We start from the raw sequence: 21,889 nt of genomic DNA on the forward strand, positions 1-21,889 counted from the left end.
GGTGCGAACGTCACTCCGATCGATCGAAGCGGGGTCCGGGGGCATGATACAGTATCCACTGTGACCTTCTCCGGCAGATGGACAAGATTTCGTTTGGTGCTCTGGCGCCCTCAGGACCGACAAAAAACAAAACCAACATCTCATCCTAGAGATCCGGTTGGCTACCAACGGGAGGAGGGGATCCGAAACGGGGTCCATTCTGTCACAAAATGTATTGAATAATGTGACACCGAGTGAATGATGCAGAGTCAGCGGACGAACAGATAGAGAGCGAGAGAGGGAAAAAAGAGGAGGATAGTGACACCAATGATGCGTTGGGTTTTATTTTTGGACCCATCTCGGCCACGCCAAGAAGAAGGAGGTTGTGTTGGGGAGTGGGGGGTTGAAAAAAATATGAAGAATGAATTTTAGAAAATGGCGATTAGCTGTTCGACCACCAAAAACATCGGTCATCGATGCCACGCCGTGAGTCGGTGCGGTGTCCCCTTTTTTGTGCTGACCACCACGGAGCATAGAATACCACAATACGCTTCCCCAAAAGAAAACATGTCCAGTCATCGGTGGGTGGATGGGTGGGGGTGCACATCTTTAGCAACAAGGGAAAGAAGCCGCAATATCTTACTACTCGTTAGTTCATCTCTTCCACAACGTCATCAATATTGAATCGAAATGATCCTCTTCTTGGTCCAACGCCGGATAAAACGGGCTTGGTGAAGTTGAGGGACAAGGGCTTAATGAAGATAATTACTGTCAAAAGGATTACAAAAGGACGAGTATCGATTCCCGCGGTTTGAGCCACGCGCGGACGCAAAAACCGCGGCGTTGCGGATCGCGAACGAAAATGATGATTGATTGTAAACCGTTAACCCGTCGCTGTAGATGGATGGATGGATGGGTGGGTTGGTGGGTGGTCCTTGGTGGTTTGATACACTCGCCAGCACAGACCATGGAGGCGGCACGAGGAGAAGGGGGTGCCAACGATGAAGCGAAACTGCGAAATAGTCCCAAATTCATTTATCTTCTGCATAAACTCTTCAAGCGTACACAGTAACGGAGTGCGCGCGCGTGTGTGTGTGTGTGAGGGTACACAAACACAGGGGACGCAAGTTGCCACAGTGGAGTTACACCGGATGCTGCCGTCCATTATGTCGTGCGTCGCCGAAGTTTCGATCATATTGGGTAATTGAATGTGGCCATGGCATGCTCATAAATTACGAATACAAAACCACCGCCTACCAGGGAATGCGAGCGAGCGAACGGGCGGCCAATCTCCACTGGCACTAGCTTCCAGCGACCACCCCTCGTCGGGGTTTGGCTTTCTGGCACAACTTTTGGCCCTCGCAAAGTTGGCCACCAACAGTTGGCAGGAGATTTAATTACGGTTGCGGTGCGGACCCGAAGGTAAGGTAGGACCCTGAACACGTTGCTGGGATGTTGCTTGGATCGCGAACGCGCGTATTGTGTACCGCAAAGAGTGTGTGTGTGCGTGTGTGTGTGTGTGTGCGTGTGTGTGTGTGTGCGCACGAGTTGTGGTCGCCATAAATGCCGGGCTTTTGGATTCCGCTTGGTTTGCCCTGTTGGCCGTTTGGTGTTTTGGCAAACGGTTTTGTGCAAAGCATTGAGAGTGTAACTCAATTTGGCCATCAAACATCCCATCACGGACAATCTAATGCTCTCGCGTGCTAGGTGCGTCCGTGAGTGTGTGTGTGTGTGTGGGATGTGGTCTAGTGGTCGGTTGGAATGGAGGCGCCTTATCGTGGAATGGAGGCGCCTTGTTGGGGCTTTGAGTAAATGATGTCAGTCGTCATATCGTACGCGCCCATAAATCGTGTCTGAATCGGGTGGGCTGAAGAAATATGATTCTTTCTTCAACGGTAAATTGTAATGACTGCAGCTATTACTGGTGCTTCATCCTTCTTGTTCACTTCTAATTGCCACTGGCGAACTCAAGAGGCCCTCCAGCTACTGCGATGGAGCTGCTGTAAGGACAGCATTATGCAAATCATGCGGAATGCGTGCCAAATGCCATGGATGGCTTTAGGCGCAGATTTTTTCGCCATTAATTTTCTCGCGTTTTTTGCGATTGCGATCCGGATTGCGCCGTGTCATGTATGGCCTTGGTTCCAAAGGGACGACTGACTGACTAACTGACTGGCTGTCACGCTCTAGTTAGTAATGGAGAGTGTGTCCTTGCTGCTGCTGCAGCAAGTTCAGTTTGTCAACAGAGACAGACACGGGAATCGGTTGCTGTTTTTCAATGTGTGAAAAGTAATTATGCGCAGCAATTAGCAATGAAGGGAAGGGTTGGGGGATCATTCCATTAGCTAATTGCTGTACGGTAATTACCGCTGGCCGTTTAACCAATTTACGTTGTATCGGGTATTTGCACTGGAAACACTACTGGACAACAATGTATGATTCATCTCTGTGTCGGTGATCGTATGTCGCATATTTTTCACCCGGAAGTTACCAATAATCAAGGCCACAATTCAAGGAAGTAAGCAAGCAGTGTCCGGATCTAAACCACAACAAACCTGCCAATCAACCAGTCAGCCAGCCGACCAGCGAGCCAGTGAGCGTAGTAAATGTTATTCATCTTCATTCGACCTAGTGCGTAGTGCGATTGTTTGGGGGAAAAATGGCTTTGTTTGGTCAGCGAACGTGCCACCACGTCGTTTTGGTCGCGTACTCGCCATTCATGCTGTCCGTGATGCCGCCGCTATGCTTGTGGAGCATATATGTTAGCACAGCAACTGCTCGGTAAATAAAGAATCCGCTCCATTTGCTGGCGATTGTAACGCGATTTAGCTCGGCTCCGGTTTGCGCCAGCTGCCCCGAGTCTGGCTGAGTGTTTGTCAATGGAGCGGGTCCGCGTCCGGTCCGGTGAAACGTTGCTCGGTTGTTGCTCGGTGACCACGGTGCTGGGCGAACACCGATGGCGACGACCCATTGTCACACGGAACCACGGACAGTGGACGCACAGAAGGACTACTGACACACGGGGACTTCACATTGTGCTGGTAAGAACGCCGAACGGAGGACGGAACCATTGGATAGCTGACGAATGGCGCGGATCCCGGTCGCGTACCGCGTACAACACAATGACACGCCGGCGAGATTGTGCTCTGCCAGTTTTTTTTTGTTTTTTGTGTGCTGCGATTGGCCTCGGCATCGGCAATTTGTTTATGCAACACACCGCTGCCCTTTTTGGTGCGCCAGTTCCCGCCAAACACACCCACACACATACTAACACACATGCACTCTTCTTCAAATCAATGCTTCCGCTGCCGGTGTCGTAACAGCTTGGCTCGGAAATGGTTCGCCATTTTTTGGGGCATTTTTCATGCGTGAAAAAGGGGGGGAGGAAGAAGGAGAAAAATGGAGAATCGCTTTCAGTGCTCCCTCCCCCCAGGGTTTCGATTCCGATAGTTGGGCAAAGTCAGATTCTCCGTCAACTAACGTCAGCTGCAATCGGTTTCAAAGCGACCCATACAGCGCGTTCCAACAGTGACATGTGTCTGTGTGTTTGGGTTTGATATGGTGACGAGTGTACCGATGCGTACTCCCGGTACACACCATCTGAAACAGTTGCTGCTGGCTCTGGATGGTGGTGGTGGTGGAAAAGGGTGGTAAGTGTCACCCCACACCCACCACACCGCGTTCATCCCGTTCTGCGTTCCTTCGAACGGAAAGCAAACATCTCAAAGGCAGGGAACACAGACAACATGACACAGGGCAACAACAGCAACAACAACAACAAAAAAGTCGGGAATATATAATACGACCAGATGCTGCGGCACCTTTTTTGCGTTTTCTTCTTCTTCTTCTGCCTCGGCCAGCCAGTCAGTTTCGAACGTAAACATTCTGTTCCGGTGGAGGGATATTGATTTGTAGTTTTTTTTTCGGGGCCAGCGCCAGCACGCGGTTCTAAACGGAACGATAAATAGAATAGAGTTGACGCCGGCAGCAGCAGCAGCAGCGCGGCACGAGGGGACTCCCCCACCTCACTCCCCTGCAGAAGCTTGCGAACTGGCGAACATAAATTCGGCATCCGCGCGTGTATGTGTGTGTGTGTGTGTGTAGAGTAAATTGAGAGGAAATGGAAACCAACCAGGCGACCACAAACCCCTCTCCGTGTGTTTTTTTGACCGAATTCGCCAACACCAGGGAGCAAACGGAGCTGATGCTGTGGAGGGTAAAACCGTGCATCAAATAACCGCAGCTGCAGTTGCATAGCAACCGGCAGCTGTCAAAATGAGATTCTTTCGAACTTCCGTGTGCATTTCCGGGTGGGCCCTATCGGGCGGCGAGATGGGAAGAAACCGTTTCCATTTTGTGGACGATCATTGTGTGGGCTAATGGGGTTCGCTTTGCTGGGAGATATAGGCAGTCTAGGACTATGCCTGCAGCTGCATTCTACACAGCTGCGCTTGTTCTGGTGCTTGGAATGCCGGTGGGTTTCCACTTGACGCGCATCGTCCGCAGCGCATGGTCCGCTCGAACCAACGCTGTCAATCTGTCCACGTAACATGCCGGCAAAGGGGCCGCCAATCTGGGGAGGAGTTGAGCCTATTTTAACATTCCGGCTCCAAACGGCAAACTATTATACGGCACATCGAGTGTGTAATGACTGTGAGGTGTAGCCGCGAGAAGGCGGCGCAGGGCAGGAGGGGTACATTCACATGGAAGCAAACCCAAGGCCACTCCATTCGCGGTCGCACGGCTTGCAGCTAACCCGACACGCCCAAAGGGACATGGAATTCCTGTTCATGTGCCTTGTCAAAGTGAGCGAGATGAGGCTCATGTCTTGTCGCGTTGCCCATCGGGAAGGTAGTCAGCTGGGACGCGCACCAAGGGACGCGCATGAGGAGCCAGGATACACCCCAGGATTGGTACGCCATCGGTACGGCAGCCAAATGCTCCGGATGCCACTGCCGGCACTGGAACGAACCCTGTTATGAACAGGTACTGGATATTGATTTTCAACTAAAAATTTCCAATCACTCCAAGCAGCACAAGACAAAGAGAGAGAGAGTAAGAGAAGGAGTCGAAGTAGAGGACGGGAGTTGACTTGGTAACTGAAGAGTATCGATGGCAGAATGCAGTCTGGTTAATTAATGATGCAACACATTATGTAAGTTCAATTGATACTGAATCCTTTCTGCCGAAGCGCTGCAAACCCGCAAGGTTATGATTATTCAACGGTCTCTTTCGCCGAAGCGTCCGCCCGTTCAGTCCGTCAACGCAGAATGCACGCGGTGTCCCTATCGCGGAAGCGGACGTTGGCATGATGGTTGACTGACGTCTTTGCATTCGTTTGGCAGGTCCTCTAACTGAATGGCTTGAATTCCGAGTAACGCTTTGTGAAGCGTATTGCAACACTCAGTACTTTCGGTATCGTTTTGGGATAGAAACCATCCCATCATGGCATTCACCAGAAGCTTCAACTAGACACACGTGGCTACTGCAAAGCAACATCGTCCAGTATGTCGCCCACCGCACTGAACCGATGGTATCCGTTGTATCGTCCTAGGGTGAAGTAAGGAAAACGGAACATTATTCAATTTGATGCTAAGGTCCACGACCATCGCTACGCCACGCGAAACGAGATGTATCAAGGTCAGCGGGTCGTTTGGGTCCGGGCTGCTGGACCGCCGGCAACGCCGACGACCGTTGCAGCGTCGTCGGCGAGTCCAAGTCCAAGTGATCCAAAAATAAATATTTGACTTTCGGCATGCCGAGTAAATCAAATTAGCGGTAACCGAATCTCGGCGAGTGGCGAGGACCGGATGAATTCCGATTCCGTGGCAATGTGCAGGGACGGCTGGAATGTCTCCTGGTCTCTGGTCCGTCCGTCCTCCATTTCCGTTTCCGCACGCACTTTCGCACTACACCCGGGAATGGAATCAACAACTCTTCTCGCCAATCGCTCGCTACCAGTAGTTAGTGCAAGTGTCAATCAATGTTAAGAAGTTGTATTCCGTTCGCCAGCGGCTGTTGGTTAGTAAGCGCGTACCCAAGGGAGGAGGGCTCGAGAAGGACTCCTGGAAGGAATGGAATGGCCGCGACCGGATTGTTTTGTATTTTCTATGCCCCCGACCCCCCCCCCAAAAACTGGTTTAGTAGCAATTAGAACGGATAGACGTTCCTGGGGAAAACTTAATCTGGTTGTTTTTTGTCCAATCTCATTACATCGCCGCCGATAATGTGTATGCAACCTGATCCACTTGGTTCCGCGCGACCTGCGAACCTTCCCATTCCCTCCGTTTTAGCTCAGCTTAGCCGTCGCTCGTTGAATTAAGGCCCAAGGTAAGCTCTCCATAGCTCCGGTAGCCGTAGCAACGTGGATCTAAACGTTTCTCGGCCTTCTTCTTTATCTGCATTTCGTGTTTCCAGTGGCAACTAAGCCCTGTCTCCGCAATCACCAGCGACCATGGGAGGTCCTCGCTGCTGGTCGCTCGTCCTGCTCGTCACCTTGAGTACATCACAATCACTTCAACAATTGCAGCATGGCTCCATCGTTGAAGAGGTGCTTGGAAAGCGAAGGGCCACAGTACCGTAGAAAGGATGAAATACAAGCACTCCACCGGAATGCGGTACTCGCTATCTAGTACACAAACACACCGAGACATATATTTGAAGCCGATTCGATTTCCCGATTTACCTTCGCTCGCCATAGCACCGTGGAAAGTGAAGCAACGATCCGGAAGATGCTGCTACTTCTACCGTTGCTGCTGCCTCTGTCAGCCAAGGGACAAGCCCGGCGCATTAAGGATAAAGCACCAACTTTTCACGAGTAGTTTGCTGCTTCCAGCACATTCAACAATCGAATTATGGTGCCGTTGGGTTCGCTTTGCCGTAAAACTGTGCGGGGTAAGGGGTACTCTCGCATGACCTCGAGGGGTACAGTTGTTTCCCTCATCCTTCGTTCCGTTCGTTGGCATTGCAGCATCCGACCAGTTTACTCAAACAACACACCGAAATGCTCGTGAAAAGGGGTTCATTATCGTGCCGGTCGGAAGCTTCGTTTGTCGTAGCATTGTGTAAGCGTTTAGCAGAGCAGAGGACACTCTGGGATGCCTGGGATGCTGGCCTTTTTTGCGGACATTCATCATTAGCATAGTCATCTCTTCTGCTTTTATAAAGGCTTTTAGAGTCATGGGTTTGGATTGTTCGTTAGAATTGACCGAATCAGGATAATCCCGTGTACATTGGATCTCCCAGAGAGAAAGGTCGAGAGTGAGAATCTCAGATTTATTGCAGTGCTCCTCGTGGTTCAGATTTCCCTTAAAAAGCACGCGACAACGGTCCTCAATCTGGCTTGATTGATACACGGTATTGATTATCGCTCGGAACGGCCAAACGGAGATCACTGTTTCGGGGCTGATGTTTCGCAGGAACACCCGCAGGTGATCTAATTATACTTTCCCCGCGGAGTACCAGAGTAAAGGGCAGACGAGTGTATCGTTTCACGTCGCTGAAGTGCAAGGGTTCGGATGGCTCCAAGGATTTTGAACAGAACCGGGCACCTTCTGACCTTTCGATTCCGTGGAAAGAAAACTCCGTCGAGCGGATCTCGGTTGGCAGCAGTAATTGATGATGCCAATCCGCAGAACTCACCTCGAAAAGTCATCCAAAGCAAGGGCGCCCGGCCGAACGAGGTGTACGTCGGATGGGTTGTTCTAGTTTTAATTGCAATCTGCAGCCATAATTAGTGTGGCCGAGTAGTGCATAAGCAGCATCGGGATGAAAGTCTCTTGAGCTGCAAAATTGCTTTTGCCCTAAGATTGCCCTGATTCGATTGTCCACCCGGGCTATCCTAGACGAACCAGGAAGTTCACCAGGAAAGCCGTGAAACCGTAACCAATCTAAACAAGCGATGCAGTATTTGGAATGTTCACCGCACGAGTCCGCATGTTGGGGGAATGCATTTCCTCCTGTTCAGCGATCGGTCGATTTTGGTCGCCTGGATGCCAATTAGCTTAGCAACCGCATCCGTCCCTGGTGGTTGTACGCCGGCAAATGCGCTCACATTAGATGAAATGGTCTGCGTCCCAAGAGACTAATTTCCTCCCCAAAAAAATGGAGACAGAATGAGAATCAAAAAGGAGCAGAGAGAGTGAGAGAGAGATAGAGAGCGAGAGATGACAATGAAGCAACGTTCGGTTGTGTGTCCGGAAGCCTTCTTTCGAGCTGTGGCCACTGACTCGCTGGCACGTGGAGCGAATGGCCCCAAGGCTCGCCAAATAGTCTAGAATCGAACCTGGCCTGGGGCACTCATCGAGATGAATCTTCATTTTGTGAAATGAAAAATTAAACTCTTCCCCCTCTTTCTTCCCCTCCCCGCGCTGCCTTCCTGCGAACCAAAATCGAAATTGCGAAAACGACGGCGGAACGGCATACAAGACAATGCTCCCAAGGGAAGGAGCACGGAAATGCTATGCTATCCCGTTCCCTTCCCGTTCGCTCTTCGCCACAACAGGAAACGCTGATTGAAGGAGATTGAATCGGGGCGGATAATGATTCGAACATGAAATAATAAAAAAGCAAGAAACCCTGCGGATAAACCGGAAGCAACCGTATGAGGATCGCTAATGAAGCCGCTTTTAAAAGTTCGAACTCGAACTCGCTTCGCGCTTTTCAGATATCAATCTGTTAGTTGTTCGTTTTCCCCGTTAGATATCCCGTCCGGGTTTATCTCGGCCGTCACTCCTTCCAGAGATCGCTGGATTCACAATCGCTGCTGAATGAGCATAACGATGGCGAGTGAAACCAATAAAACAGGAAAACACATTCTGGCAGCCATTTTGTCCGTATTTGTTTGTGCTTTCGTGAGTGTAAGTGTGTCTATGGGCATATACTTCGTGGAAATAAATCATCCTTAAAAAGTTTTCCCTGAATTCCCACACAATCACTCCTCGGCGCCTCCATCATTCATCAAGGATCTCTCCCACGTGCGCGCTCTCTGTCTCTCTGTCTCTCTTTCTTTTTCTATCGCTCTGTCTCTGTGGCGCCGGTAGATCATAAAACAAACCGAAAAACATCCGAAAGGAATAAGACGCATCGAGCGCACACCAAGATGGCAAACCGTTCGGCACCGCTCGGTCGCTCGGTTGTTTGCTGCCAGATTTCCATTTTCCAGTTTTCTTCCGCTAACGCGGGTCTCTTCGCGCCTGGAGGCTTTCTGCGGAAACTGGCTTCTGTTTGACTTCCTTCCCAGATCCTTCCGGTACCGGGGGTTCCCGGTGCGCGGACTTCGCGGCCGCGGAATCATGAAAGCCGCGAGAGGGAAAGTCAAAATAAACAGTTACTTTCACTAACATGTACATACATGCTCAGGTTAAACCGTAACGCTGGAACCGCTGGAACCCGTACCCTGGTGGTACGGTGCATTTTGGGCTCCCGTAAAATCGTTGTTCGGTGTTTGCTGTTGCTTCGAGTAGATAAGACCCTCACGGCGGAAGTGGGCTGTGAAAGTGAAACCGGCTGTTTGGCATTGTGTGTGTGTGTGTGTGTGTGTGTGTGTGTGTGTGTGTTTAGGCAGTACTATTACTGCGGCGTAAGGATGGTGAATCGTCTTGCGGCCTTGGTAGGAGGACCAAGGAATCGATTTGGTTCCCGGTCGCGTATGATTGATGGGATTGAATCCTTACCCTGGGTGGCCGAAGTCGGCACAGCGAGGATATACGTAGAGATGATCAGCGGAGTTGCGCGTTTCAAGTAAACTAAGGGGATGGTGGTTTAAACAAACAAGGCCATAAAATAGATTACAGTGTTAAGAAATGGAAAACTTAATTTAAGAAAAATATCATTATTTGTGTTAGATAATTAATGTGTTTTAAACATTCGTTTCAATTGTCATGTTTTGTGTTCAGTTGAGGTAGAAACACGTAAAATGAACTCTAAAATTGAGGCAAAATGAGCCATTAATTGAAGAGGACATACATTTTTAACTTAATCACTTTACGACATTACAAATTACAAACCATAATATAACTAATCTAATACTGTGTGATACTAGGCGACAAATTAGAGAATGCGTAATTTCTATTAAAATGTTTGAATCAAAATATAACAGTGAGAAACAATTTTATACATTGGCGATTAAATATTTGAATTATTAAGAGACCAAAGACATGCTAAATGATTACAAAAATGTGTAAGTTAATAAACCCAGGGGTTTGAATGAATACGTCTGGTGTTACGTTAAGAAATTATATTGCACCAATAATCACAAACTATTGTGTTTAGCTTTTATGTTTCTATCATAAAAACGACATACGCATTCCCTCTAAGTACGCACTAGAATGTCAACCTAGTTAACGAGAGAAAACAGAACATTGAGCAATCACTCGGCGGCTTAGCGGTGCAACTGCATCCACCCCGCCGGGAAGGGGGACACCACTATCACAGCACTGAGTGAGAATGGGAACACATTTTGAAATTGCAACACGCGGTAAACACCACCGAGACTAAAATAGCGAATGGCGGCGCCTGACACTGGTAATGCCGATGGCCATTGCCGGCACATCTTCATAATCATTCCCACACGAACGCAAACCCGGACCGGAATGTAGAAATCAAAAAGGGAACCAAAAGGATAGTAAAAACCTCCGGCCTCGAACCCCCTCCGAACCTCCTTCTCCTTCCGAACAAACAAATGGGGACGAGCCACACCACCATGGCGTACAGTTGTGATCATCATCGCTTGCAAAGGGTGCCGGTTGCCCCCCTTCGGAACGGTATCGGGTGTCCGTGGTATCGGTTTGCAAATCGATAACACGATTTCTTCGAAGTTTTGGTGGCCTCGGTAAGGTAAGAAGCTCCGAAGCTCTGTCCGTGCGGTCTCGATTCCGATTTCACGGCGCGTGCAGTAAAAAAAAGGGCAAAGGCGTTGGCAGAAATAAACAAAACCCGGCAGCGCTAAACAGGTGCCTCGGTAGAGATTGTTTGCCGTGGATTTGCCGAGCAAACGCTGAACACTTTGAAGGACACCGAGGGCCTCCCATTGTCATAGACGAATTAAGGCGTAAATTAACGCTTAAGTCTTAAGTGCAGACTCTTCTAAACGGCGAACTGGATTTTCTTTTGACAGCAAACAGCGTAGCGGAGGATTCGCTGTCCCCGGGATACCAAACAGTGATCAATCAATGGCGGCATCAATCGAACCGATTGCCGGAGATGCACCCTTCATTCATATCACATTGCGAGCAGCATCCGAGAGCAGCATGCCAAACATTCGAAGACACTCGAGCTACATAGTTAAGACGAGGACGAACGAACAGCGCCAGCGTTCCGTTCGCAGCGTTCGAATGCTGCCATGGTTGGAGGGTCGAAGGTTGGTTGACTTTCGCGAAGAACGTGATGCGCAAGAGCATCCACGACCACAACCCGGTGCCTCCTCCTGCAGCGAATCATCCCTTTTTGCGGCAGACCTTTGTGTCTCGGTGTTACATCCACCAAACATCCGGATTGTAGTAACAAGGCGACGTGTCAGATAAATAAATGGCATTGACGCCTTCGGCGCTCAGCTTACCTTACGGTTCCGGGCGTCCTTTTGTCGTTCCTAAACTCGGAATCCGGTCGGAACGTAAACAAAACGCTAGGCTAGGACGTCAGGTGATAAGTTGACAGTTCATCGGTTCCGCAACATCCAGATAGGAGGCAATGGTGTTGAGGTTGGCTTTCCAGAATCCTTTTCCTGCTTGTTCGGATGCTTCGACACTCACACACCAATACACGAGCGTGTGCGCGCGCTCGCTTGGGGCGGTATCTCTGGCCTCAGGTCTTCGGTGTTCCGGTTGCAAAACAGGCACACAGATTCACACACACACACACATACACGAAACACTACTCCCCAAGAACGCCTTTATCGCACTGGCGCGTGCTTTTCTTTCTGTTACGCGAGCTATCCTAATCGCAGCGACGTAATCGCGTGGACCACTCCCGATGTGGCGTTGGGAAGAGCACTGGTGTGGTGGCGCCAGCGAGGGAGACGGCACAGAATCCACCAAACCGTGACACAATCAGTCCGGTTCGCGGTCCACAGTCCATCCGCCAGAACGCTCTTCACGTGCAAACGATCTACTCAAGGCTACCACTGGGAGTACACTAAGTATGGGAACCGAACGGCAAGTAGCGGCCTGCCAGCCTGCCAACAACCACCCACTGTGTGCTGTGCTGTGCTGTTTGCCATCGACGGGAAAATCGCGTTTGGGCCGAAGTCGAGTTTTCATCCCTCGGCCACGGAGACGGCCGATCTGGGTGTTCGGGTTTTTGGATTCGGTCGTCACTAATACAGCGATCCATTGGATGGTTTTTGCGTACTTTGAGTGTTCTCTGTTTACGGCCTCTGTGGCGCCCATCCACCCAAAGCAGAGGGCGAAGATGGAGACGCCGCATCGCCAGGCGGCCACAGTGCTGCACATTATCGTACGGATAAACCTCCAAGCGGGGGTTTTGTTAGTAATGCAATGCACAAAATGGATGGGAATTTATGGATTAAAACAGATAAATTAAATCATAATTGCCTAAATAATAATGAGTTTATATAACAAGAAGAAAAGGACACAAAGAAGGAAGGATGGTGAATATTTCCCAGGTTCCTTGCGCCTAAGGTTCGACGCCGCACTGTCCGCTGGTACGGTGGTATCGGTGGAAAATCGGTTTTGCAAAACTCGCAACCGACGCACCCCTTTCGGACGCCACTAGCTGCCAGAGTGGTGTTGGTGAGAACCATTCCGTACGCGTGTTTGGCAACCGATTTTCCGTGCGCACGTTTTTCGCGTCCTCGCACACCAGCACTCGCCAGACTCATGATGTTGGTGTTGGCGGTGTATGGTATGGGCTCGTCCTAGCGTCCGTATCCGTATCATAGTCGTTTGTTTTCGCTATCGAACGTGCGGCTGTATGGGAGCCTAGACTGTGGCGAAACAGAGCATCACACACTCAAACACGTGCGTCAGCACGCTTGGTTACGCGGGTTGCGAGCCGTGAAAAGGTGGATTTCAAAATTCAAATGCAACATCACACCTCCTGCTGTGACCACTTAGCAGGAGAGCATGCCGGCAATACGGACAGCCCGGTAATGACACCAGGCAACGCCAATGGATCTTCGTTTACCGTGCACAGCAGGTGCTGACGGTGGACAAATGGGCAACATTTTCCCTTTTCTGTCGACGATGGTGTTGAGGAAGGTTAGGAAAATTCGCTTTTTTGCTTTGTTTAAGAATCAATTATATTGCTGGTTTTGAGCGGTATTTACTTCTTTTGATTTATAGTTATTAAGTAAGTATTTGCTGTTAAAATGGAGCAAGCGACGGAAGTATTTGTTTCTGTAAATATTATACAATGAATGCTAAATCATAATGCTTACAGCTAGGGCTATGAAGCGGTTTATGTTAATAAAAGTATTTCGAATAAAGGGGGATTTAATAGTAAAAAACTATGTTTGTGATACGAACATGGTTCGGGATTGCTTATGTGCTTCTCGAAACGGTTTATGCAAATCACTGTGTACTTATCAGCTACGTGGTATACGAACACTTCGCATAAGTAGAAAAGCAACGAAAAAGAATCCGAAGCCGTGCGGTCGTACGGTAATAGCTACTGCTACAAACATGCTCACTATATCTGCGGCTTAGGGGTTGGGTTTTTGGGCGAATAAGTTGTGTGTAGTAACGGCCAGAGAACGGCCAGACCATCGCGGCACGTCCTCTGCTTTTTTTTGTATATTTCTTTTTTCTAGAGTTACAACCATTGCTTCCATAACAGCTTCCGAGTGGAGCGCGACGACAGTGACCTACATACCACACTGGGTTGGGCGTTCTTTGAAGGAACGGTTGCATTCGGGGAGTGTTCTCGCGTGGCGTGGGCTGCCTTTACCACGGTGTGGTACGAGGTTGGTGTTAGTGTAGAAGGAAATGCGTTTTAACTTATTCAGTTAATCGTGTATTACCTCAGTTTTTGTGACATAAGTTTGTTTCAAAATGTTAAAATTAATGTACTACGGTTTAGCAGCAAATTTGAATATTTTATTTAAAATTTTATTTATTGATCTATAGAAGGCTTCCTTTCAATAATATATTTCTCTTTGTCGATAAATATAGTAACTTTTCCTCATCTTACATAAAGTATAAGTTTTTTTTTAGATTTCTTTAGTATTGACGATAATGGAAAAGGTATTATATATCATCTATGAAATATTGTAGGCAAAATAGTAGTCTAGTTGTTTATTTTATCAGTATAAATTTTCTATCAAATTCATAAACGATATAATTAAAAAAAAAATCATTTGAATCTATGATTCGATTGAAACAAAATAATTGCACGATATATGATGGAAACATTAGGCTAAATAAGGAAACAAGTATTTTAATACATAAAATGGTTGTTCAAAATTATTCAAACGGTCTATCATAACGCATAAATACTACCAAGCATACATTTCCAATACTCCAGGGCTGCAAATAAAGCTAACGAGTATAGATGAAGATGCTATAAGTTTTATCATTTTTAAGTATAAACTTTTAAATTTTATTACGCACTTTTAAATGCCCGAACATACTGCACAGATAATTATATCACTAAATTTTCATTTCATTAGCAAACTTATGAAAAAATTTCAACACTATTGTTTATTCACGAAAGCAGAGAACCCTGTGATTCGTCCGTCACTCCGACCGTAGCTCAGTTTAGCTCAATATTCCTCGGCACAGGGTGTCACTGTGATAGCGCTCAGTAACCGCCAACAGAAGAAATCGGAAAACTTAGCTCAAAGGAAAACCAAACGGTTCATTAAAAGGATATCAATTTTGGGGAAATTTTTCAATAGTTTCAAAATGAATACCTTAAAAGAATAGTATTGGGATCGAACTTGGGAAAGTAGACGTAGGAAAAGTTATAACGAAACTACAGATTGTCTTCGAATAGTTAAAGAATAAACTAAATCAAATCACACATACTAACGCGTAGGGACTGTTAATGCAATTGCAACCTTATAGACTAGTACATTCGTTGTTCTGTTAAATAGGTAAGTTTTAAATAGCTAGAATTTTAAATTCTTGAACTGTAACTCGTATTTCAAAATCTAATGAAAACATTTTCTGAATTTGTTATTGAAGTCCAGAAAATGATCCTAGTTTAAACATTATCTCTTCGGTTTCCTGGCGTCAAACGTGCAATGTATACGACTATTTTTACATAAACCGTCTTAACTCCGCAAACCTTACCATACATGTCAATTAGAATGCTAAATTGAATTGTGTTAAGCGTCGGAGCAAATTGCTATCTGGTTCAACCCTCTACTTTCCACCGTCCAGAAATCGAAGGGCTTTCCTTCCCGTCCCGTCGTCTCCTCCGTCGCAACACGTTTTGTTGTGCGACGAGCGTCAAACATTTGCGCTCAGCTGTTGCCAAGCTCTATAGGTTCGGGCTGGAGAACCGCCAGGGGTGGAAGGCAACATGTCTCCCCATCCCCCCGGGGAGGGGTTGCCGAGGTCCCTTCACCGGACGGAGTCGTTTTCACGTCACAAATCGCTCCAGCTCAAGGGAGGGTGGTAAACCCACTGTTGGCAGAATCTGTTAACGCTGCGCGGTGCAAAACGGAAAGGTAAACACACCGGACTGCCCTCCGCCTTCATGGTCATGGCACGATGAGCGAAGAACGTTTGCCGAGCCCGTGTACCGAGTGCAAGCAAGCTGAAAAACCAGAGAATTTTCATGTTACCGAGACCTTCTGGCCAGTTTTGGTGGCTCCATTCCACCAGACCAGGTGAAATGGTGGGCGCCCTATCACCTTGCTACGCACATAATCATATGCCATCCTAGGGCCGAGAAGCCGCTCTACTCGATGGTCGATGGAGCCACCATCGACGGCGCAACAGATATCCATCCGCCAAGTCCAACCGATTGACCGGCCCCCCCTTGCTCATCCCGCGAGCAGCGAATAAGGAAAAGCGACGCACCGTTCGAGGAGAGAAAACGTAAACAACATTCCAAGAAGCGAGACTCCACGACGACGACGACGACGACGCACGATGTTGCCCCTTTGGACGGGAGAGCATCCAAGCCACCCGATGATGTGGTGAGAGAGAAAGTTTGTGTTGTCTCAAAAATGATTGCTCCACGCAACGCGAGAGCTTGACTCCAACCGAAGCTCTCTCTCTCTCTCTCTCTCTCTCTCTCTCTCGCTCTCTTGTGCTCCCAGTCTCTCTCTCTCTTTCTCGTGCTGGGGGCCGGTGTGTGTGGGAGATTTACTCTCAGCAGCAGCAGCAGCAGCAGCAGCATCGACAACGATGATGATGATGATGACGATGGAGCCGCAGCGCATGGCGCTCCAACCCCATCAACATCGAACCATTTTTCTCAGTTTCGCTGAGAACGTGTCACCGAACGGACGGTCGTCTCCCCACCCAGCCGGACGTACGTACGTGTGTGCGTGTGTGTGTGTGTGTATACGGGTGTCCCGTTGCCCCTTTTGATATCGCAACATATCGGCTGAGTGAGTGAAAGGGTGGCAGTGGGTGGTGGTACGAGGGTGGCAAGAGGGTGGCTGGATGGAGCAAACAACAAACGCACAAAAAAAAGTGAGCAAAAGTGAGAAAGCGAGAGAGAAAGAGAGTGCGTGAAGAAAACAAAATCAACAACAATCCCCCCCCCCACCCCGCAACTCGATTGTGCGTGTGTGTGTGTGTGTGGGCCTGTCTGTGGATCAAACACCGTAGACCGTCGCCGTCGCCGTCGCCGTCACCGTTTCCGCGCTTGGATCGAGTGAGTTTGAAAGGGAAACAACAGCAACGTCTTCCCTCGCCGTTGTTGTTGCTGCTGTTGCTTCCTCTTCGCATTCCCGCATTCCCGCATTCGGATGCCCTGTAACGGGTTCGCTTCCGTGTGTGAACCTTCCACCTTCCTCTCCCCCTTCCTGAAAGGGGGTACCTTTAAAGATCCCCTCAAGCTCCCTCAAGAAAGTGTCCAACAAGGGGTTACCGGTTCTTTTGCGCGAAGTCGCGTCCAAGACCGGCCCGGGGATTGTCGCTGTTGCTGCTGAAGGTTGCCCTGGTAACAGCCTGCCTGGTGTGCTGGTGTGCTATGTTGGCTGTGTGTGAGTGCCTGATGGTGATGGTGATGAAGTCGTGGCGTGGCGTGGCGTTTTTTATGCTGCATTTATGCGCGAATCCATTCGTCCAACAGCCACCCACCCCACTCGCAGCCACCGCCATTGCTTCACCGTCTTAGACCTGACGGTTTGCTCTGTCTGGCTGGCTGTCTGGTTGTCCGTCACACTGTCTGCCCGTTGTTTCATCTACATTTGTGCCGCCGTTTGAGGTGAAGTAATGAGTTAAAGATGGTAACAAACATGAACCCCTTTTTCGGTGTGCGGATGCGGAGTTGATCGCGTAATTTGCAAGATGCATCCCGGGGGAAGGAGGGAGGGACAGCATCCAGCACTAGCCACAGCATTCCAATGTTTCATGCTCGCCGCCAAGTGACACGAACCGTAACTGTGAAGTACTGCAGATCAACCACTCGATCGACGGCTCCAGTTGTCGCAGCCGCCAAGTTGTTTGTCAACGCGGCTGTGTGTGTGTGTGTGCGTGTGTTGCGCGATCTCTCACGATGTCGGCGAGCCGCATGAGCGTGCGAGTGGGTGTAACGATCGCGTTTGCAAAATCATGCTCCCCCCCCCCACCCACTCGATTCCAACGCCCATTCTTTGACCTACCTTTTGCGTTTGCGTTTGCGCTGCGGGCGCTCTGTGATCCCGTGATCGTGCGCCTCCGTTCGTGTGTGTGTGTGTGTGTGTGAGCGTATACGGGGGTGTTTCGAAGAGTTTCTCCAGTTCTTGAGTGTCCCCTCCACCACCAAAAAAAAAACATTGAAGAAAGAGTGTGTTGACAAAGAACAGCGGCGACGGTGATGGCGATGGTGCAGTGAGGAGGTGATGATGGTGGTGGTTGAATTCCGGTTCCGCCGCAATACCTCCGGTGGTGGTTCCTGGTGCGTCGCATTTCGTGTTTGGTGGTGGTTTCTGTGGCGCGTCAGGGCGTAAAGTGATTAATTAAGACACGGTTTGGAACGTGATTGGCCCAGAATCATCCCTCTCTTTACCTGAGAGCAGCAACGCTAGAAGACGCGTTACGTATTGCGTTTGGTTTCGGTGGCTGTTGGGATCATTGGAAACGCTGGTTTACTGAGCGGCATCCGCAACAGCAACCGCAGCAACAGCAGCAGCTGATTGATTGATGGATGATCGATCCGGTTTCGGTTTTTAATTTTCGGCAACTTTTCATCCAGCGGTAGAGCGAGTGCGCACCGCATTTTGCGCTGATGAAATCGATTGCTCACGTGGCCAATTGGTTCAGAGGATCCGGCAATTGCTCGGCCGCGCTGAAAATGAGATGTTGTTGTTCTTTGTGCTTGCGGTCCCGCGTGATGGCCTTTTTCCATCAATTGATGGCTCAATGAGTGGCGCAGGAAGGGAGGAAGGGTTGCGCAATTAGTTGTGTCCGGTATTCGATCCGCTTGATCCGTGCTCTTTCGCGGCTTTGACGGGGATCGTGATCTGAGAGGGGATTAAGCGACTACTTTATATTTCGCTGCAGAACTTTAAGCACACAAATTGAAGATAATATCCCTGAGGATTCTGGTGTGTCTGTTGTGTAAATTGATGTTTGTTATCGAGCTACATAAGAGCTGCATCCTCCGAGGTGCCGCTTCGATGCAATTCGCTTCGGCGCACTTAAGATGACAAATTAGTCCCTCAAGAATCCAATTTTGCTCCATTGCTCCACCTAACATGACACGTTCTCCTGGAGCAACAGAATCCTTTTTGCTTCTGTTCTGCACAAGAAAGTCCAGGAAGAAGGCAAGCAAATGGTACATTTTTTTGCAGTAAAAATAGTGACCGCAAAGCGCATCCCATGGCCTTGGGGGTACTGCTGTTTGACACTCGTGCGAATTACTTTTACCACCACGAAACCACGAGACGAGCGAAAAGAACACACTTTAAAATCCCTTTCCAAGGGATGGCCCTCCCTGTGGGGTTGGTGGTGACCACCGATGGTGTCGTTCGAGGAAAACGACCCAGGAACCATTATCTACCGTCCCGGCGTATGTCCGGTCAACGTTGGATTGAACCACGTAGCCTGAGCCGGACGACGGTGTCTGATGGTCGACACTTTGAAAGAAAAACCATAGATATCTAAAGGGTCCGTTCACAACGACTGCAACGCGGTGCAGTGGAAACGACGACCAACGGTGCACTCCCCGGGTGCACATTGGACTGGACGCTCGGACTGCAACCGCAATTCGCGCCCACAGTAGCCACCAACAACAACAACAGTAGCAACAGCAGCAGCAACAGCAGTGTGATGGCGAAAGTGTAAAACGCAGCCACGGGCTCAGTGCCCGCCAGTGAAGCCACGAGCACGTTTCCCATTTTCCAGCGGCTCAAACGCTCTTCGCTGGTCACTCGGTTCGGAAGGTGTGTTATGGCTGGAAAATGGAGTTTCCCGACGATTGCCGGTGACTCGTTACACTCGGAGGAAGGGAGGGAGGAAGGGTTTAATGGTGGTGCTACGGGTTGGCAAACGTTTGTTAGCTCGTTGGTCACCTCGTGTGTCTCGTTCAAAACACTTTTGCCTTTTTTTGTGGCGCCTTTTGCCCTCCCCCACTAGGCCACAGGGATTGGGCGGGACTTTGTTTAATGCTTTTGATATCGTGGCTTGTGCGGCGTGGGGCTCAAGCTGTCAGCTGTGTGGAGGCTTCGAGTGGGCTAACGGCTGCAAGGAGCCATGCGGCTTAGGTCGCCATTTATCGTCGTCAAAACATCACGTTACTAGAAGGAAGAACACCGCAGCGATTCGTTCATTTTGAGGTGAGTTGATTTCTGTCATACATTCGATATTGATTTTACAATCCTTGGGAGGGAAATTAAGATTAGACCTTGTAGATAAGAGTGATTGTTTATTTACATAATTTGACCATTGGCCTTCGATATCGTTAACTTGAATCTCTAGAGCAATAGAAAACGGAAGCAAAATATTAGTAAATCATGTACTCATTGCCGATGCACAACTTTGATAAGATAAACTAACTAATCAAACAGACCTTTTCCTTTTGGTAATTCTCGTCACACTCCTCCTATAGCTGACAGCATTCCTTGCACGCGTTGGCGCCGTGAAAAAAAAAAACAAAAGTTAGTAAAAGGTTTATTTACGAAAACTTCCAAACAGTCTGTTGGGCTAATCATTCGCTCCGTTTCGCACTGCTAGCGAGCGTGAACACACATGTATACTACGTGTGTGATACACATGTGCATGTGGATTCAGTGTCAAATCACGTACGAGACATGCAATCGGACGGTGCATGCGACGTGTCCTTTTGCCAGACGAATGCCCTGGCTGTGGTGTGTTCTGCCGGGTGTAATTAACTTTTAATTACTTCACCGATGACGCCGCTCTGCTGCTTGCCTGCCTGCCTGCCAGTGCCTAGCAGATTGGGATAGCCCGGTGACGGTTTTGTAGAGCAGCAGCATGGCTGGGAAGCTGGCAAACATGTTGGTTTGTCACGAGTGATGCCTTCGTTACGTATGTTCTCCGCGTCCCCGGTTGCTCCGAACGATGGCAATAAATAGTTCCGAACGTCCTGAACGATGAACTTCTCACGTCATTAGGTAGGTTGTTTTGGAAAATGGAAGTAATTAGTCTCCGTTTGTTGTTTGAGATTGAGTAAGGGTTAAAAAGGATATAAAAATGGCGCATTAAATGACGGCCCCCCCTTATTTTGGTCCCGTAATGGAATCAGACATTAACTCCAACATTGCTCTAGATAGGGAGGTAAAACTTAACGGCAAATCGTAAACTGCACCGGGTACTGTGCGTTTGAGATTTAATCGATCGAATGGCGCTTCGATCTGAAGAACCTTTATGCTCCGATCGTGCGTGATCCGCCGTTCTGCCGTGCTGCGAATCTCATACGCGACTTATCGCACCATCGCTCGGCGAACGTGATTTCGATTAATCGCTTGCATCCCACATCGATTGAGCGACTGTTAATGGGCAGTGCCCGATTGCCCTGCAGTTAGTTGCACAACCCACCGCTCGGGGCTTTTGTTTTGTCTTTTAGTTTACTGTTTTCTGTTTTCGTTTCTGGCTCCCCATTAACGATCGTCGTCGTCGTCGTCGTCGTCGTCGTCGCGTTGGATCCGGGGAGATTACGACGGTCGACGGTGGCGGATAGGTATGCAGCAGCAGCAGCAGCAGCAGCATCCGCGGCCAGTAGGCCCGACGTAGCAATAAATGCTTCGTTTGCCGGCCGTTTAAAGATGATAATGGCGGCCTCTATAATGGGGGAATTCAGTGGTTAGCTGCTGAATTGCTGCGCACAAATGATTACCCGAAATGTGTTGAAATGGAGGGTTATTAAAGTGTGGTTATGAATTCGCACGATATCCCTGCAATTAGCGGAACTCTGAGGTTTGCGTCGCATTCACGTATTGTCCTTTGTCGTTCCTGTTTGGATTTATGTTCCAAGATCCAAGCAGTCTGAGCAACTGAAATGAAATCTAGTGAATCAAATCCGAGTAACCATCGTTACGTCGGTGAGCTCTACACGTTCAACGACAAACTCCGGACAATGGTTCCTCTAGTTCTTATCAAGAATCGAAACCAGATTTTTCCCAGAAATCCCCGACTCGGAAATCGAAGGGGAATCGGAAATCATACGCCAAATATTTGGCCAAAATACACCAATGAATGCAGATCGAAACCACAACGATGAATAACGATGAATAACTATGAATCCCCTGTGCTGTGCTTTCTTTCGCCCCAAACAAAAAAAAAATCTCAAAAACATGGCAAACGATGCCCCACGAAAGGTGTCCTCGTTC

General features: G+C 48.8%; 2 protein-coding genes across 4 annotated transcripts in view; one reads left to right on the plus strand and one right to left on the minus strand.

Annotated features, from left to right (window-relative positions):
* Positions 1-12,177, minus strand: part of LOC125948790 (WSCD family member AGAP003962) — a 32,205-nt gene extending 20,028 nt beyond the window's left edge. The window contains exon 1 of the mRNA XM_049675193.1: positions 11,537-12,177. The gene's annotated coding sequence lies outside the window, so the exon portion shown is untranslated. The remainder of the gene's footprint in view (positions 1-11,536) is intronic.
* A 4,237-nt stretch (positions 12,178-16,414) lies between these two features.
* LOC125948786 (uncharacterized) overlaps positions 16,415-21,889 on the plus strand; it is a 154,945-nt gene continuing 149,470 nt past the window's right edge. The window contains exon 1 of one of the 3 annotated variants that reach the window (XM_049675180.1): positions 16,415-16,501. The gene's annotated coding sequence lies outside the window, so the exon portion shown is untranslated. Of the gene's footprint in view, positions 16,771-21,889 lie in introns of all 3 variants that reach the window. The other 2 variants (XM_049675179.1, XM_049675181.1) reach the window with 2 other exon arrangements.

This window comes from Anopheles darlingi, chromosome 2 (genome assembly GCF_943734745.1).
Source record: "Anopheles darlingi chromosome 2, idAnoDarlMG_H_01, whole genome shotgun sequence".
Classification (NCBI taxonomy): domain Eukaryota; kingdom Metazoa; phylum Arthropoda; class Insecta; order Diptera; family Culicidae; genus Anopheles; species Anopheles darlingi.